Consider the following 19,426-nt stretch of genomic DNA (forward strand, 5'->3'; position numbering starts at 1 on the left):
TGTTCGTCACTTTGTCTCAAAGCATTCGAGAACTTTGTGGGCTGTCATACCCCTTGGCAGATTCAGATGGCATCAGTGTGACGAGAAGGGCTCGGCTTTGGAATTTAGATGGGTCTGTGTTGAAATCCGATGTGACTGGAGACTTGGTTATGGTCTCAGCCTCCCTCTTCCCATCTGTGGAATGGAGGTAAGGTGACCTGCCTCAGGATCATTGCAAAGATGAGAGACAAACAGAGTCCTCGCAGCGCCTGATACACGGCACATGATCATCACATTTCCTTTTGCCCCTAAAATGTTTCTGTTTTCAATTGATGTGAGGGCCACCATAAGAGAACCCAGCCTGTGGGCTTTGTCTGCAGTATGTATAAAATCATGACTCTGCTTTATACAGGATACATTAAAGATCCATTTTAGCATCCTTTAAGTCATTGGAGGAGAACAGGGAGTTAGGAAATGAGAAACCATCTCTGAAGTTAAAAAGTTAAAGAGGAAATACAAGAAATTCAATTTGGGCATAAGTCCTTAACTGAACCTCTGTTGCATAAAACACAACACATCAAAAATAACTAGGGAAGGACATTTGATCTGCGGCTCTGATTTGCCGCAGTTGCAAGTGAGAGTCGTGTACTGGTGATGTGGGTGCCCTTTGCTCCAAGGGTTGCTGGCGGACGGGGCCTGTGTCTCCCAAGCTGGCTGCCTACTCTGAACTTGGGGTGAAGGCTACCTCTTGAGCACAGTGCTCCCACAGAGAGCTGGGCTATGGCCCCTGGAACAGCCCCTCAGGAAGTATTTGGCCCTGGCTGGCTCGAAGGGGTTGCTGGTAGGACCCCCTCACACTTCGACCTAGAAGACACGTGTAACGAGGCTGTGTGTTATTCAAAATTTTATGGGCAGAAAGTGCCTCCCCATCAGAACTCTGAAAGCCACTCCTTAGCCAGATGTGTTTTCATCAGAGGTGGCGTTTTATTCATTTGCTCCTTCCCCCATACCCCTCTCAGAATGTTCATTTATGACCCATCCAGCAGACCTGAGAGGTGTGCCCCTGTAAGTGGCACAGTTTCTCTCTTTCACCAACATTTAACCCTCTATTTCCTAGGCTGCTGGAAGGGCCACCACTTGCCTTTGAACCACAGGGGAGACACCCTGTTTTTCCCCCTCCAGGGGCACAGTCACAGAGGTGGCTGTCCCTGCAGAAATTTTCCTCCACGTTTTCTCTTTCCCTTGGGCTTCCCCAAATCCTCATCCCTCGTTCCACAAATGCACACCCTGCCTGGTCTCATGGTGGTGGAGAATAAACTCAGGGGCCAGAAGGGTGGATAAGGAGATAAGCGATGAAATAAGAGAAATAAAAATAAAAATGCCACAGCAGGGATCTCGCAGCAGTACCCACTCCGGGCTGGGATTGTTCTACATGTGTGACAGGTGTTAAGTCCTCCCATCTTCTTGGAACACTGTGAAGTCAGTTTCATTCTTATCCCCCATCTTTCAGATGGGGACGTTGAGGCAGAGAAAGGGGGCACATTTGCTTTACGGTCGCGCTGCCAGATCAGGTCCTGATGCATAGTCGATGCTCCATATTTGTTGAGTGAATGAAGATGTGAATGAGAAAACTGGAAATGAGACCAGGATGGTGGCTCACACCTGTGATCCCAGTACCTTGGGAGGCTGAGGTGGGAGACTCCCTTGAAACCAGGAGTTTGAGACCAACACGGGCAACATAGCGAGACCCACATCTCTACAAAAAATAAAAATACATTAAAAAATTAACCAGACATGGTTGAGGCACACTTGTGCTCCCCGCCATTTGGGAAGCTAAAGCAGGAGGATTGCTTGAGCCTGGGAGTTCGAGGCCACAGTGAGCTATGAATATAGCTCTGAATATAGTGTCCACTGCACTGCAGCCTGGGCGACAGCAAGACCCTGTCAAAAAAAAAAAAAAAAAAAAAAAAAGAATAAAAGAAGAAGAAAAAACTGGGAATGGGAATGCACTGGGTTGTGCTGTGCAAAGTTCTCAGCAAAGCCCCAATTCAGGAACCCGCAGGACAAGTAAGCACGTGTGCATGCTGTCCTGAGCTGGGCCTTACCTCTGACCGGGATGCGGGCGTGAAGGTCACTCCAGAACTGGGGCTTCTGCACCAGGAGGCGTGGATGCCTCTGGCTGGCCATCCACCTGGAGCACTGGGCTTGGGAAACCTGTGCCTGGGAGGGAACTGCACACTCAGCGTTTTGCCCTGCAAGGCTTTGAGGGACTGAGTTCTGTTGTGGACTCCTCCAGCAATTCGAAGGAACCAAATTGTTCTCAATTCATCACAATTAAAAAGAAAAATCAGCTGGGTGTGGTGGCTCACACCTGTAATCTCAGCACTTTGGGAGGCCGAGGTGGGTGGATCACGAGGTCAGGAGTTCAAGACCAGCCTGGCTAACACGGTGAAACACCATCTCTACCAAAAATACAAAAATTAGTTGGGCATATAGTCCCAGCTACTCAGGAGGCTGAGCCAGGGGAATCGCTTGAACCTGGGAGGCAGAGCTTGCAGTGAGCCGAGATCACACCACTGCACTCCAGGGTGGGCGACAGCGCGTGACTCCGTCTCAGAAAAACAAAAATCACGCGGGTGATTTTTGTGTGTGGAGGCGCAGGTGTTTGTGCAGGCCAGCTGCCTGTGCAGGTGGGTGTCGCCTGCCTGGCTCCAGGAACCCCAGACCCAGCTTGCCCCTGGGCAGTTGCGCCCGGCCCGCACCTGTGCCCTTCCGCGCCCTCTGGTGGCAGAACTTAGAAATGTCCCCTGGCTCCTTGGCCGGGAGGTTGCTGCGTGGGTCTGACTTGGTCCCAAGAGGCCAGGGCTTCTAATTCACCCGGGGTTTCCCTCCACTTCCAAGAGCCCGAGCCCAGGAAAAGCGTCTCAGCCAGTGGCTTCCTCTTCTGGGATCCGTGGGCTCCGTGTGGAGAGAGGAAGAGGCTCTTCTTGGGCTTGCGTGGCCAACCCAGAGAATACAATCTGAAGACCCAAGGGACGGCCCCTCAGCGAATCCAGCCTGCTATTGCCCCACATCTTAACTTTTCTAAAGAAACTGAGAATCTAAGTTTTTATGTGCTGTCTCTAATTTTAAAGAGGTGGCATCGCAGTGTCCCTCCGTCTCTTCTTCCCCTTGTCTCTTCTCTCCTCCCTGTCTCCCTCCCGCTCTGTTATTCTTTTAACTGCTGTGTGTGCAATAAACTGTCCGAGGGCCAACGAGGCCCCCTGGGCCTAGACTTTGAGACTGCTTCCCTGGAGAAGGTGTCACTGAGTCTGAACTCCGCAGCCTCTGGCCGGCTTGGACCAGCACTGGGCCGGGAGCACGTGCTCTGGGTGAGAGAGCATGGTTGGGACGCCCCGCAGGCCCAGCCGTCACCTTGCTGTGGGGGCCTCCCCGAAGAGGTACAGTCACCCTCCAAGGAGGCTTGGGCCGTGTGCTCTGCACAGCTGACGCCGGCTGGCTTCCCTCCTTCCCTCCGCTTCCGGGCGCTGATTTTGTGTTGTTTATTTCGGTTGCCCTAGTTTTGATGCAGTAACGGGGAGGATCTTGTTTCCACTTCTTAACAGAGTGTTGGTTTCACACGTAGCTTGAGGAAAACAGTGGCAGCTGGCTAAACACATACCAGATACTGAATTCACAGGAGGCTGCTCCAAAAGAAGTCTGTGCGGGCGACAGAAGACCGTGGCAGTTTGTATTTTGTCAGACTCTGCGGCTACCTTCACACCCTACAGGAGTCCCCCTGGGAGAGACACTGGCGAGGTGCAGAAATGAGTCCGGGGCATCCAGGGGGTTGGCAGCCTGAGCCCCAAGGGGTGCTGACTCCTTTACTTTGTTCGTACTTCCTTCCTTCCTTCATTCATTCATTCATTCATTCATTCATTCCGTACTTAGTAAGCACACTCAAGTTCCAGATACCAATCTAGGCACTGGGAACAAAGGAGATAAAGTCCCTCTTTCCTGGGCTGCCCGGTCTAGTAGGAAAAGAGAGACACTAAGCAAAGGAAACAGCAAAAAACAAAGATCATTTTGGAGACAGCAGGAAGAGCCATGAAGACAGTGCGGTGGAGGTGGATGGGGACGGATGGGGACGGATAGAGATGGGGTGAGAGCTGCTTCCGCTGGGACGGTCAGGAAGTAGGCTCCTGCCAGGGCACATCGTCTTTCTTGAGAGTGCTCAACACCGCCCCCCACTGCATGCCTGCTTTCTGCTTTCTCCTACCAGAACGTAGGTATCATGCTTGCAGGAACTCTGCTTTGTTCACCATTGCCCAGAACAGAGCCTGGCACATAGTAGGTGCTCAGCCAATGTGTGGATCATGGAGGCAGCGCTTGCATCATCAAAAGGCTCCATGTGCATTTGGGGAAGAGCATTCAAGAAGAGGACATGGCTAGCCCTGTGCCTCTGAGTTGGCGTAAACATTCCATGCAGGTCTGTGTGGCCAAAGGTGGGTGCACACTGGGTAGGGGGCATTGGATGGATCTAGGTCGGCACAGGCCAATTAAGGCCCAGCCCTTGCCACATTAAGAAGCTTAGATTTTATTCAAAGAGAAGCTGCTGAAGGGTTAAGTTTTCTGTTCAGTTTTGTATCGTTTCACTTTGTTTTGTGTGTGGCAAGGTCTCGTTCTGTCACCCATGCTGAAGTGCACTGGCGCAATCATAGCTCACTGCAGCACCGGATTCCTGGGCTCAAGCCATCTTCCCATCCCAGTCTCCTGAGTATCTGGGCTGCTGGTATGCCCCACCCTGCCAAGCTGATTGTTTCATAGAGATGGGATTTTGCTGTTTTGCCCAGGCTGATCTCAAATGCATGGGCTCAAGTAATCCTCCCACTCCAGCCTCCCAAAGTGCTGGGATCACAGGTGTGAGCCACCCACCCGGCAGGTTATTCGTTTCCCGGGCTGCTGTAATGGAGCACCACAACTTTCTTGGCTTGAAAATAACCCGAATTGATTACCTTATAGTTCTGGAGGCCAGAAGCCCACCATGGGCCTCAGCGGGCGGAAAGCAAGCTGTGGCAGGGCTGTGTTCCTCCCGGCAGCTCTGGGGGCAAATGCCTTTCCCTGCCTTTTCCAGCGTCTAGAGGTGCCCGTCTACCTCGGCTCCTGGCCCCTTCCCCCATCTGCAGAGCTGGCAGCTGTGGGCGGGTCCTGCTCCCTTCGCATCCCTGCGGCCTCCTCTACCACCTCCCTCCTCCACTTCTAAGAACCCCAAGTTACATGGGGATCACCCAATCACTCTGGATGATCCTCCTGTCTTACTGTCAGCCGACTGGCCACCTGCCTCCACCTGCAGCCGTACCTCCGCCACCCTCTCCCTGCAACCTCACGTACGCACAGGCTCCACGGGTTAGGATGAGGCCCTCTCTAGGAGAGGGGACATTATTCTGTCTACAGGGTTTTAGGTCAGACAGGGACAGAATCTGATTTCTGACGTGTAAAGATCCCTCTGTGCCCAGTGGGGAAATGGGTCACAGCCTGGAAAGAGCAAAGCCCGGAGCCCAGGAAAAGGCTGTGACGCTGTCCAGGTGATCTGCACAGGTGTCCTGGGCTGAGTGGTGGCCGTGGAGAGAAGATACAGGGTTGCTTTTAGATATAGGCAGATACAGGGTTGCTTTTAGAATCAGATCATCTTCTGGCTTCCCAGGCTTTTATGTTGAAGCTGTAATTTGAAGAGTTGTGTCCCGTCCTCTTGGTGCATTTTATCAGCTTCCAGTGAGTGGAGGCTGATGCCTTAGCACCACGGTTCTCAAAGTGGGGTTCCTGGGCCAGCAGCATCAGCATCACCTGAGAAGTTCTTTGAAAATGCAAATTCTCAAGCCACTCTAATTGAGGGGCTCCTGCAATCACCCTTCCTCCAAGTGGTGCCCATACAGTGTGCCACAGTTTGAGAACCACTACAGTAGGGTTGGTGCTAACACTTAAATCCTAACTCCACTCTGGCAGCTGGCCAGCAGGAGGGCCTTGGAGGAGTGGCCTTTGGGAAGGCCAGGAGACCCTTTCTCATCATTTTTCCAATGACTTACTCAGCATCCTTTGCAGTAGTTGAGGGCAGACCTCACGCGAGAGGCTCACTGTAGTGGGATGGACAAGGCTTCCCTGACTCCCTCCTTTGCACATGTATGTTAAGTGGACACATGTATTCCCCTCAGGAAAGGTGCCTTCACTATCCATCAGCTTTCCCCAGAGCCCAGCAAAAGATTAAGTAGCCCTGGTCTGTGTGCTAGACACGACGAGGGAACAATCCTAGTTAGCATTTACTGAACACTTCCCACATATTGGATTCTGTTTTAATCATTTTATAGGCATGGACATAGTTCATCCTTCCACCAGCCTTAGGAGGTAGGTATTGTTAGTACTGTTGTCCCCATTCCACAGACAGGAAAACTAAGGCATGAAGAATGGACCTCGTTGCTTTAGGTCACACAGATGCCAAGTGGCAGAAACAGGATTCACACACCTTCAGAGCCCGTGCATTTTGTCCCCTCACAGACCCTAGACCAGGCGTCTGGCAAACCAGAACCTCGGGCCAAACCCCTGCCAGCTGCTTCTATATGGCCTTCAAGCTAAGGATAATCTTTATATTTTGTAATGGTTTCGTTTTAAATGGTTACATAAATACTTACATAGTATCCTCAATTTTGCCTCTTGTCATAAAATATCTACTATCCACTAATATCTATGACCTGAACCTTTAATAAAAATTTTGCAGAGTCTCCCCCACCCTCTGCTCTCTCTCTCTCTCTCTCTCTGAGGTGTGTGGATGCAACACAGATCCTTTCCTCTATGGAGACAGGGAGCTCCGTGCTTTGAGGTGCTCTGGTGGGGATTTCTTTTTTTTTTTTTTTTTTTTTTTTTGAGGCGGAGTCTTGCTCTGTCGCCCGGACTGGAGTGCAGTGGCCGGATCTCAGCTCACTGCAAGCTCCGCCTCCCGGGTTTACGCCATTCTCCTGCCTCAGCCTCCCGAGTAGCTGAGACTACAGGTGCCCACCACCTCGCCCAGCTAGTTTTTGTATTTTTAGTAGAGATGGGGTTTCACCGTGTTAGCCAGGATGGTCTCGATCTCCTGACCTCGTGATCCGCCCGTCTCGGCCTCCCAAAGTGCTGGGATTACAGGCTTGAGCCACCGCGCCCGGCCTCTGGTGGGGATTTCAATAAGCCTCTGCAGCAGTTCCTGGGGGGAGGTGGGTTGTCACTGCCACTTCATTCATCCGGAAAGGCTCGAACCGGTGGAGCCGCTTGCCCAGGCAGCTGAGTTAACAAGTGAGGATTTGCACCTTCATCATACCTGATGCAAAAGCATATTCTTCCTTCTCAACTGCCTGCCTGGTTTGAAAGAGCTTATATTCCAGTTTCTCAAATAAGATTTGAGTACGAGAGAGCCTGACTCCAGAACATCGTGAAGGAGCACAGTGTGTGGTTCAGGTGAAGGATGGGGAGGAGACACAGGGAGAAGGAAGGGCCAATGCTGGCCAGGGGTATCAAGGAGGACTTCCTGGAGGAGGTGGGGTGGCAAAGACAGGAAAACAGGCGATATTCAAACTTTCTTATACAAAAGAGATTATTTCAGGGCTGTCCAATCTTTTGGCTTCCCTGGACCACATTGGAAGAAGAAGAATTGTCTTGGTCCACACATAAAATACACTAACACTAATGATAGCTGATGAGCTAAAAAAAGAAAAAAAAAAACACAAAAAAGCTCTTAATGTTTTTAAAATATTTACAAATTTGTGTTGGGCGCATTCAAAGCCATCCTGGGCCACATGCGGCCTGCAGGGCATGGGTTGGACAAGCTTGATTGATACATTTCTCTAGCTAAAAGCTGCATGATGGTCTCTAGCCTGAGGCATAGACGTATCAAGGTGCACAAACAGTGTGAATCTGTAAGTTACAGAAACCTAAAAATGGGTGGTTCAAACAAAGTTGGGACTTTATTTTTCTTGCAAAACAAAAAGTCCTGGGAGATGCCGATCATGGCATGCAACTTGTCCTAAGCATCATTGCTTTAAAATAGTGCTTTATTGACCTCCACTTGTTCTAGGAAATGACTGTCCACAGTCAACCTGTACACTGAACAATCTTCCTCCTTTGAAATATCCCCAAATTGCCCCCGTGCTCACTTGCAGCTAATTCAGAGCCATCAAATATACACGAAGACCAATTGGAAAGTCTCTCCCCTCTTCAGAATTCCCAACTGCATAGGACCCTTGCCAATCAGACACTGTCCCAGGATTTCCTCTTTTACTATACAAAACAGACTCTCCTTCCTAGAACCGTTGAATCCTTGCTGAAAGGAAACTGTCAGACAATAGGCTTCACCACCACAAGCTCATGAATTGACAGCCCTTGTTTATTTTGCTGCAGAATCAATTTTGTCTTTGACAGTCCAGTGTTTGGCAGGAGTTTATATTCCAGTTTCAGTGTTTGGCATGTATTAACATAAATACATGTGCATCCAACATCTCTTAGCTTTCTTCTGTGGCAGGAAGGGGTTACTAGATGCTGGGCTGAAGGAAAGGAGTTTTGTGTTTGGCAGCCCAGGCTCGCATGATGCTTCGAGATGCCAAGGGGGACCCAGTTCCTGATGTTATTCCATTCAGTTATCCTCAGCATGAGCTTCTTGCCTCATGGTCACAAAAAGGCTGCTCCATCTCCAGCATCAGATCAGCATTGCAATCGGGCAAAAGAGAAAGGGCAAGTGGGTAAAGGTACTTGATGATGACTCAGCTGTGTTCTTTTTAAGGTGCTATCCTTGGAGCTCCACCTAACAACTTCCTCTTGTAGCTCTTGGCCTGGATGTTGGCACACAGCCATCCTTAAGTGCACGCGAGGCTGAGATATACACTTCTTTAAAGATGGTGTATTAGTCCATTTTCACACTGCTGATAAAGGCATAACCAAGACTGGGCAATTTACAAAAGAAAGAAGTTTAATGCACTCACAGTTCCACGAGGCTGGGGAGGCCTCACAATCGTGGGGAAAGGTGAAAGGCATGTCTCACGTGGCGGCAGACAAAAGAAGAGAGCTTGTGCAGGGAAACTCCACTTCTAAAAACCACCAGATCTCATGAGACTATCATGAGAGCAGCAAAGGAAAGACCCGCCCCCATGTTTCAATGATCTCCCACCGGGTCCCTCCACAACACATGGGAATTCAAGATGAAATTTGGGTGCAGACACAGCCAAACCACATCAGACAGCCATATGGCGTTCCCCGAGAAAACAGGGATTCCAGACACAAGAAGAAAACTGATTACTGGGAAGCGAGCATCCTCTGCTGCGTGCTTTCCGGGTTTCTTTACCGGCAGGAAAGGGAACAAACTTTTCTAAGGACTTTTGACAACATGGGGAGGCACAGAAAGGGGGTTGCCAGAGCTGTAAAGCAAACACAACTTGGGTTAGCCCAGCTGAGCAGCATGCTGGGTGCTCACAAAGGAAAAAGTCCTTTCCTTCAGTTGAACATCTAGTGACCCCTTCTTGTCACAGAAGAAAACTAAGAGATGTTGGATGCTCATATATTCATGTTAAATTCATCACCTTTTCTTTTCTTCAAAGATAGATATTTAAGAATAGCAAAGAACAAGGAGGGAAAAAATAAGAAATTCTACCTTTAAAGTGTGTGCACCTGTTAGAGAACCACACGAAGCATACACAGGATAGGATATGTATCGGCTTTGTTTTCAGCCAGCCAAATCAGGCAATAGTAGCTCTGTTGCCAAGGGAAGGTCTCTTAAAGCAGCATGTTAATTGCACAACTAATGTGTGAGTAGGGTCTCCCTTATTTTACAAAAATAAAAAAAATCTAGTAAAACTAAAATACATGTGACCATCCCAAAGATCTCATCTCCCTTCTACTCCTCTTAGGTAATCACTTTTCTAAGTGTAATTTACTGTTTATAATTTTTTCTAAACATTTATGTATATGTGTGGTGTGTACATATTTACACGCAAACACATAAATATATACATATATACAATCAGAGTGTTGTGTTTCAGTTTTTTGTTTTTGTTATTGTAACATAATTATATTAAATTTATTAATATTTTATGGTAATAGAATACTAAATATATTTAAATATACATTTCATTCGTTTTAATATATTAAAATTAATTTAATATAATATTAAGCTATACTATTATATAAATGTTAATATCTCTATAGTTGTTTTAACATAATTGTTTTAGCATAAATGATATGTTCCTTGTGTGATAATTGTGTAATAATGGTAACTATCTACACGATATCCATTCTTGCCTTCTACCTTACTTACCAAATACTAAACTCGTTGGAGGTAGCAATGTGCCCAACTAAAAATACAGATGCTTCTCTACCTATGATGGGGTTATGTGCTGATAAATCCATCATAAGTTGAAAATATTCTAAGTTTGAAAATACATTTAATACACCTAACCTATGACACATCACAGCTCAGTCTAGCCTACCTTAAACATGTTCAGAACACTTACATTAACCTACACCTGGGGAAAATCATCTAAAACAAAGCCTATTTTAGGATAGAGTGTCGAATGTCTCATGTAATTTATTGAATATTGTTCTGAAAGTGAAAAGCAAAATGATTGCATGAGTATTCAAAGCACAGTTTCTACTGAACGGGTGTCACTTTCACACCATCACAAAGTGGAAATATCCTACGTTGCAGTATCCTAAGTTGAGGACCAAGTGTAATCTCCTTCCCAGACCCCGTTGTAGTAGGTGCAGTTATGAGCCAGGGTGGCAAGAATGTATAAACTGATGTTCATTGAGTTACCTGAGCCAATTAAAAAAAAAAAAAAAAAAAAGGTTAAGTAAATAGACTTACCTAATACAGACATTTTGCCCTTAATTTGTTTCTCCTGGAACTCAGATGCAATGGCTCGATGGGTAGCAGCTTTGTTGTGGTCACAAACATGAAGCCCTTTAGTAGAGTTGGTGGTACAGAAAGATACATGGATGCGGGGTCCTTAGTGAATTCACGAAGCCATTGAATAAGCTCTGGGTAGTGTTTCTCTAAAGTTCTGTGGGAGGAAAAAACTACAAAGAAAACGTAATTATATTATTGTGGTTATTTGTTTTTACGTAATTAACGTTGTTTTCACCCAGTAACACATCTTGGAGATCTTTCTCTGCTAATACGTGTAGTTCTCCTTTCCAGCTGCTTCCTAATAATAGTAAAAAATTAATAGGTAGTTGTAAGTGGGGGTTGAACAATGAGAACACATGGACACAGGAGGGGAACATCACACACTGGGGCCTGTCGGCGGGGGGAGGGGCAAGGGAAGAGAGAGAATTACAAATGCTTGCATGCATTAGACAAATACCTAATTCATGTGGGTCTTAAAACCTAGATGACGGGTTGATAGGTGCAGCACACCACCATGGCACGTGTATACCTATGTAACAAACCTGCACATTCTGCACATGTATCTCAGAACTTAAAGTAAAAAAATATACATATATTAATAGGTAATATTTTTGAGGACCTACTACGTGCCAGGCATGACTGAGCACTTTGTATTTAGTAAGTTGTTTCATCTTCAAAATGGTCCCAAGAGGAGTGTGCTGTTATGAAGCTCCTTCTACCGATGGGAACAGGGGTGCAGACAGGCTGAGGGAACACCCAGCTTCACAGCTAGGAAGTGGCCAGGCTGTGTGTGATTGGAGCCCGGTAGGCTGGCCTGGAGCTGCCCTCTCCACAGGGCCCTATCCTCTGTCTCTCTTCTCTTTCTTTCTTGACTGCATTCTCTCCTGGGGTTTGCTGTGTTCAGGCAGTTTATCGTGGATAGGCTCTTCTGTTATTTCCTATCCAGCGCAAAGCTGCAGTGGACACCTTAGCCACGTCTGCCTGTGCCCAGGAGTGGGAGTGACCCTAGGGTAGCCACTGGCCAAGGAGCATCTTAGGTCAGCAGATGGCACGCAGAGGCTTCAGTGGCTTCCAGTCAGGTGCCCCCGTCACACAGCAGCAGCTCTGATATGCTACTGCTCCCCCCAGCCTCACTGGCCCTGGGGTAGGGTAGCCTTCTAGTCGCCGGGCTCAGGACATCTCTCTGCCCCTCCCGCATGGGTAGAAGCTGGTTTCTTCTCCTTCCTCCAGCATACTGTGTCTCCACCTGTGTCCAGGGACCATAGCGTTTGCTTAACCTGAAGGCGTTGATCCCATAATGGAGAGAGAAAGGTCTGGGTGGGGCTTCTCCATGTGTCTTCTAACACGGTTCATTCCAGCTCCCTTGTGAGTGCCGTTTTTTGTGGTTTGTGAGTTTGCAAAGGAGGGTGCATCTTTCTGGAACAATCGCAACCGTCAGGGGCCTTCAGCGCCCAGCCGCAGCAGCGTAGCAAGGCAGGCGGCAGCGAAAGGTCATACGAGGGGGTCTCTGTTCCATAGGGAAACTTACAAACCCCCAATAAATAAAGCAGAAGAGTGGGTCTGCTGTTTGCTCTTACTGTGGGTTTGCAATTTGACATAACAAGTCGGTTCCCATGGAGGTGGACTGCTCTCGCCCCTCCCCTTGGGACATTGCCTCCTCCAGTGCCCCTCCCTCTTCTGCGTTCCAACCTTGCACTCCTGCAGTTTGGAGTCCTCTTGCTTCTCTCCTCACATGGCCACCTTCTACTTCTAAACAATGATTAGGGTGCAAGTCTGCCCTCACCTGTCATATGCCCATGCTGACTTCTTCCCATCTGAGCCCTTCCCTATTGCGACAGGCCACCTCCCCTCTGCTCAGCCTCCCATGAGTTTGATAAACACGGTGTAATTATCTGTGTGCTCCCTACAGAAGCAAGGCAACATGGGGCACAGACAAGCCTCCTAGTTAATGTTGATGGAGGGAAGACTGTTCCTTATCCTATCCCTCTGTTGATTTTTTCCCCCGATCAATGTTAAGACTGAGATGGATGTCTTGCCGATGCAATATTAAATAAGAACCGCGGTAAGCTCAGGGGCCTCATCCATCAGACAAGATGCTGAGCATCAGTCAGTTAAGAATGACAAGAAGACATCTCAGGCTGGCTCAAGCCATGGAGGAGACAAGTACAGGGGCCTCCAGCTTCAGGCGCTGCTGGATTCAGGGGCTCCATCTCCTGACCTTTCTTTCCACGATGCTAACTGTACATACTTGCAAGCTGGCATTCAGCATCTCTAGACTGACCTGAGCATCAGCCGGTGATGGTTCTGCAACCTTTGTGTCTACCAAGGACTGACACTCTCTCTGCATAGGGAAAACTGGAGCCAGAGTGAGACACAGATTTGAAATAAAGCCTAGGTCCTTTTGTAACCCACAAGGGTGATGACTGGGTTTTCACGCTCACGTGCGAGACGTGTCTCCCTCAGACCTTGTTATGATGTTGGCACCTTGCCCATCTGATGTGAAAAATAGAAATGAATAAAATTAGAAAATACATAACCTGAAGCCTGTGCTCTGAGACCGGATAGCGCAGAAGTGAGCACAGGGATCCTGAGTTCAAATTCTGATTTCAGAATTCTTAGCTGTGTGACCTTGGCTGAATTACTCAACCTCTCTGGGCTTCAATCTCTTTATGTGAAAATTAGGGATAATAAAAATACTTCATGCATAGGGTTGTTGAAAGTACAAAGAAGTCGATATATGATAGGTAGCGCCTGGACCGACACGGTGCTGATCGATGGTTCTACTGTTGTCCTCTCCCTGTCTTGTCTTCTCCTCCTCCTGCCTGTCTTGTCCTCCTCCTGTCTTGATAATCCAGGTGTCACAAGGATAAAAGAATTCACCTTCCACTTAAGGGATATTTTTCTCCATTGACTGTTCAGAATTCTCCCTTATAATTCCCCATTCCCTCTTGGAAGGCTCAGTTTAAATGTCCTTTTCACACGTTAAAGGCTATAAAATGAAAGAGAAAATTGATTTTATCTTCTGGTGTATTCTTTTCTCTTTTTGTTTACTCAACCATCAGGAAAGCATTTTCTACTTTGTCCCCTAAGACTTGTCATTAATATAATCATTCTAAATGCTGGTATAACCAAACAAAACTACAGATGCTAACTAGCAAGCAGATGAAACTTACATGTGGGGGGAAAATGTGGATGACTCAATGGTACATACAAGTTTTTAATTATCTGTAATTAGTGGGAAAGAAAATATGTGGACTATATTAAAACTAAGTTCTTTATTTTTGAGGGAAAAGACCATCATAAAGAACAGGAATGCTCTCCTTTTTATTTATATGAATTGAGATAATTGGGACTCTCAGGATTAACGTAAGTTTCCATCATAAATAATGCCACCATCTGTGATAAATGCATGCCTCTCTCTTTGAATAGATACTGCGAAACGTTCTCAAACCATATGCTATGTGAGCAGCAAATGCAGATATTTAAATTCTGCTGGAACATGCTTATATTATACAACTCTAAACCCTCCTGATTTTTTTTTTCTTTTTGGTTTCCATTTCCAAACTGTTCTGGAGGCATAGTAAAAAAACATGTTTACATTTTGAATCAAAGAGGTAAACCCGGTCTGTAATTCAGATTGTAAAACGCACTGAAGAAACACTAAGAAAGCTCTCCTGTGCACTAAACGCGACTCAGAAAGGCTTCCTCTCTCTCAGGGGTCCCCACACCATGGCCTGTGGGTCAAACCCAGCCCACCACCGGTTTTGTGTGGTGGCCTGAAAACTAAGAATTTTTTTTATGTTTTTATGTCTTTAGATAGTTGGGGGAAAAAATCGTTAAATAGAGTGGTAGTCTTTTTGACGTGTGAAAATCAAATTCTAGTGTTTAAAAGGAAAGTTTTCTTGGAACACAGATAGAGTCATTTATTTACATTTGTCTCTGGCGGCGGTCACAGAGGGTTGAGGAATTGCAGCGGAGACCGTTTGGCCCCGAAAGCCTGAAATATCTACTGCCTGGGCCTTTACAGAAAAAAAGTATGCTGCCTCCTTCTTTATATAAATTGCAAAGCAGAGTTACTGCAGTTTGGATAAAGCAAGGTGTGTCCTTTTAGAAGCTTTTGTCTGAAAGTGAGAGAAAAGCATCGTGCGCTGAGGAAGTCCACTGGCTCACATGGCCGGGAGGGCAGCGGCAGGGTGAGATCCAGGCGAGCTTCTCCCAGGCCAAGCCCTGGGATGAAAGCACGGTCCCTTCCCTCACTGTGCCCACCCACGGCTGAGCGTGTCTCTGGGCACTCGTGCATAGATTCCAGATGGATAACAGTATTTATGGGGAGACTTGCTCACGCATTGGCCCCTGGGGTGAAAGGCGTTTGCTTAAGAGTGAGGGACCTTCTTTCCCAGAAATCCTAACACACTTTTCCTCATAGGTCCTTGGCCCAGTTTGGCCTAGGGCAGGGCTTTCCCAGCCCAGCGCAGTGATCTTCGGGGCTGGATGATTCCGTGGGTGGGCTGTTCTGCGCAGTGTAGGATGCTGAACAGCATCCCTGGCCTCCGTCTGCCCACTAGATGCTAACAGGATGCCCTCAAACCCATTCTTTTTTGTTTGTTTGTTTTTGTTTTTGCGGGGTTGGGGACGGAGTCTTGCTCTGTTGCCCAGGCTGGAGTGCAGTGGCGCAATCTCGGCCCATTGCACCCTCTGCTTTCTGGGTTCAAGCGATTCTCTTTACTCAGCCTCCTGAGTAGCTGGGCTTACAGGCATGCACCACCATACCTGGCTAATTTTTGCATTTTTTTGTGTGGAGATGGGGGTTTCACCAAGTTGGCCAGGCTGGTCTCAAACTCCTGACCTCAAGGGATCCACCCGCCTCGGCTTCCCAAAGTGCTGGGATTACAGGCTTAAGCCACCGCACCTGCCTGCCCGCCCCCCTGCTGCCTGCCCCATTCTTAACAATGGAAAAAGTCTCCAGACATTGTTAAATGTCCCCTTGGGAGCAAAACTGCCTCTGTTTGAGAATCACAGGTTTAGGCCTATGTGTAACTGAACCAGGTAATGGGAGTGAGGTTAGAATTGCTCTGTTTGATTTAGACCAGGGATTGGCAAACTACAGACCATGGATCAAATCCAGCCCATCACCTGTTTTGGTACGGCCTGCAAGCTAAATATGGTATTTACATTTTTAAAGACTATATAAGTACCTATATAATACTGATGTTTGTCTTCTAGCCTGCAAAAACCTAAGATATTTACTTCATGGCCCTTTAAGAAAAAGTTTGCCAACCCCTAGGTTAACACCAGTCATTCTCAACCCTCACCTTTATGAGTCATGAAATGAAATAATTTGATAACCTACGTGTGTACATAATTAAAAACAAATCAGAATAGTGCTCTGTCATAGGGAGGAAAAATAATTCAAGGTAAAGTAATATTTTAACAGGTATATCTAGAAGACCGAATGAAGTGGTCAGGTACTCGCTCCTGTATTTCGAGTCACTGTGGGTGTGTCAGCCACAGATGCAGACTGGTGCAACTGTGTTGGAGCAAGTTGAATTTCACACGCAGATTGGGCATTGTGGATGTAATTTTCGAAAAGGATCAACCACTTTTTAGATAAGTTTCGTGAAAGTCCGATCTCCACCCCAGTAGTTGCAATTCTGGAATGCATACGGTGTGTGAAATCATTGCCCTTCTCCCAATTATGTAGAGGATGTTTAAGGTCTGCTCTTTGCTTGGAACACTGTAGATGGGTTCCTCACCTCTGTGAATGTCCAGTGGGGCAAAGTCATGCAGAATCTGGGCAGTTCTCTATGGTTTTAGAACGGTCTCGTGCTGTGCAGAAAACCCAGCCGAACTGGCTGCTGTCAACACGCCAGTGGTGTTCCTCCCTGCGGTCATTGTGGTAATCAAAAATGCCACCTTCCCCAAAGATGTTTCCATCCCTATTGCCAGAGGCTGCAAATATGTGACCTGCCTGGGGAAGGAAACTTTGCAGATGTGATTAAGGGAAGGATCTTGAGGTGGGGGGATTATCCTGGATCATCCAGGTGGCCCTGATATCATCACAGGGGTCCCTGTAGAGGGAGGCAGGAAGTCAGGGGTGAGAGAAGCTGCCGAGGTGCTGGCTTAGAAGAGAGAGACTCCAAGCTGAGGAATGCAGGTGACCTCCAGAAAATGGGATAGGAAACAGATTCTTTCCTGAAGCTTCCAGAAGGAACACAACCCTACTGACACTTCAAGGTGTTTTGTTGTTGTTGTTGTTGTTGTTGTTTTAGCTTTTATTTTAAGTTCAGGGGTATACGCGCAAGATGTGCAGGTTTGTTACGTAGGTAACCATGAGTCATTTGGGTTTGTTGTACAGATTATTTCATCACCCAGGTATTAAGCCCAGTATCCATTTAGCTATTTTTCCTGATCCTCTCCCTCCTTCCACCCTCCACCCTCCATTAGGCCCCAGTGTGTGTTATTTCCCCAGTGACATTTGATTTTAGACTTCTGACCTCCAGGACTATATAAAAAGAAAAAAAAATGTGTGTTGTTTTAAGCAGCTAAGTTTGTGGTAATTCGTTCCAGCAGCATAGGAAGCTGACACACCGTCCCGTAGAGGAGCACCTGTCCTGGGAGAGCCCCAGCCTGAGCCAATCAGAACCCACCTGCGGATGGACCTGGGTTCCAAGCCACGTTGTGGGTGGTCAGCAGGGGAGGGCAGGTGGAGGATGTGGAGGAATTGGCCACATGGCCACCAGGCAAGCCGCTGGCTGAGCTTAACTTGCGGAAACACTGACACCATGCAGTTAAAGCAGCCCGTGTTAGATTTATAACTTCGCCTGGTAAATATTTCCCTCCGTGCCTACCCAAGGCACCCTTCTTGTGCTGACGAAGTTCAAGATTCTGAAGATTTTAGAGCATTTGTCTTTGGAAGGCACAGCTCCTTTGCTGTACTTCTAGGAGTCTGACTGAGTCGCCTCTGAAAGTGATTATGGAGCTCTCCCAGAGAAAAGGGGGGAAATATCCCCCCAGGGGCTGGGAGGGGACTATAAGTACCTGCTCTTTTAAAGGAGAGTTTGACGGTTATGAAATTGCAAACCGCGCTGTGTAATTTCAGCAAAGGATATTCAGGGTTTGTTCAGAAGAGGCATTGAAATCAAATAATCCATTTATCAAGGTGCCTTTTGTTTCAATAAAAAAGAAACAATGAGCCATATTTAGCAGAGAGAGACATTCTGTGTCTGGGGAATGTTAATAAATCACCAATGGAGAGAGGAAAAAATATTCAGGTTGGCTTGTGTTTCAAGTAAGCTGCAGTGACTTGGAAGGAAAATCCAATCAGGGCTCTCCTTGAGGCGTATGGAGAAAGGCAAGTCCTGTTTTGCAGGTGTCTGATATCATGTGAGTAAACCGGAGGTGTCTGATGCAGCAGACACCTCCGAAGTCCTGAAAAGAGCCGTTTCCCTTAATTTCAGATTTTTTTTTCTCACATAGACATCACCCAATTTTTTTTTTCACACATGGATATCACCCTTCCCCCACCATTTCTGTAGTTTTTAAAGCTTGCTGCTATAACTGATGAACATATTTGAAATAATGGTCATAATGATAATAGCAACAGCAACTCCTAATTGTTAAGCATGCTGAGTGCTTAGTGTATTGCTTTAAGTGAGATGGTCTTATGTGATTCCCACCATTGACATGAGGATTCTGAGGCTCAAGGGTTTAAGGTATTTTCCAAGAAACAAAAACAAAAACAAAAATCCTCCTCTAAGAAGTTGTGGGACAAGGATTCATGGTTGAACTTCATGTCACTCCATGAACTCCTAACCACTGTGATACATTTCTTCTTTCTGGGCTGGAGAAGGCTTTGATGAAAGTCCTTCCCCTGTTTCTTCCTAGGTATGTAATATCTGACAAACTGCCTCAGGCTTCCTATGTGGATCAAGTTAGTTCAGGGTTTGTCAACCTCAGTGCTATTGAGATTGTAGGCTGGATAATTACGTGTGGTGGGGGCACTGCCTTGTGCATTGTAAGATGTTTAGAACCATCCCTGGCTCCTACCAACTAGATGTCAATAACAACCCCTCCCAGTTGTGACAACCAAAACATGTCTGCAGATGTCACCACGTGTTTCTCAAGAAAATCGCCCTTTCCTGAGCAACCCCTGTTCTGGAAAGTCCTTTGCACACCCTAAATCAATTCCACTTGTGCCTGTCGATTATTTCAGGGGATGTCATTTTTATTTTTATCCAATTCAAGAGGGAAGCAGGACCTAGAATTTTTGCCAAGGTACATTTGTGGGCATCCACTGCCTGCCCCATTTAGAGTAACCCCTGGCTTCATCCCATCTGCCTGGATGGACTTCCCAGCCCTCACATGCTGGGATCCGGAGCTTTCCCTCCGCAATCTTTTGGTTATGTTGTTCTTCATCCTAGAACTCTTGCTGTTTTCCATTCAACCTCTGCAGGTCCTACCCTTCCTTTATGTCCCAGCCTAGAGAACATCAGCTCTAAAGAATCCATCCCTGGTCAACACGTCTGAAAGTGGGCATTGTGATGAAGGCAG

General features: G+C 47.1%; 1 protein-coding gene and 1 non-coding gene across 2 annotated transcripts in view; both read left to right on the forward strand.

The window, feature by feature from the left end:
* The window catches only part of TMEM132C (transmembrane protein 132C), a 431,835-nt gene that overhangs the window by 116,591 nt on the left and 295,818 nt on the right, over positions 1–19,426 (forward strand). The window lies entirely within an intron of this gene.
* On the forward strand, positions 13,272–13,375 carry LOC111522989. The gene has a single exon (XR_002725399.1). It is a non-coding gene; the product is annotated as a small nucleolar RNA U13 (small nucleolar RNA).

Source organism: Piliocolobus tephrosceles, chromosome 10 (assembly GCF_002776525.5).
Source record: "Piliocolobus tephrosceles isolate RC106 chromosome 10, ASM277652v3, whole genome shotgun sequence".
In the NCBI taxonomy this organism is placed as follows: domain Eukaryota; kingdom Metazoa; phylum Chordata; class Mammalia; order Primates; family Cercopithecidae; genus Piliocolobus; species Piliocolobus tephrosceles.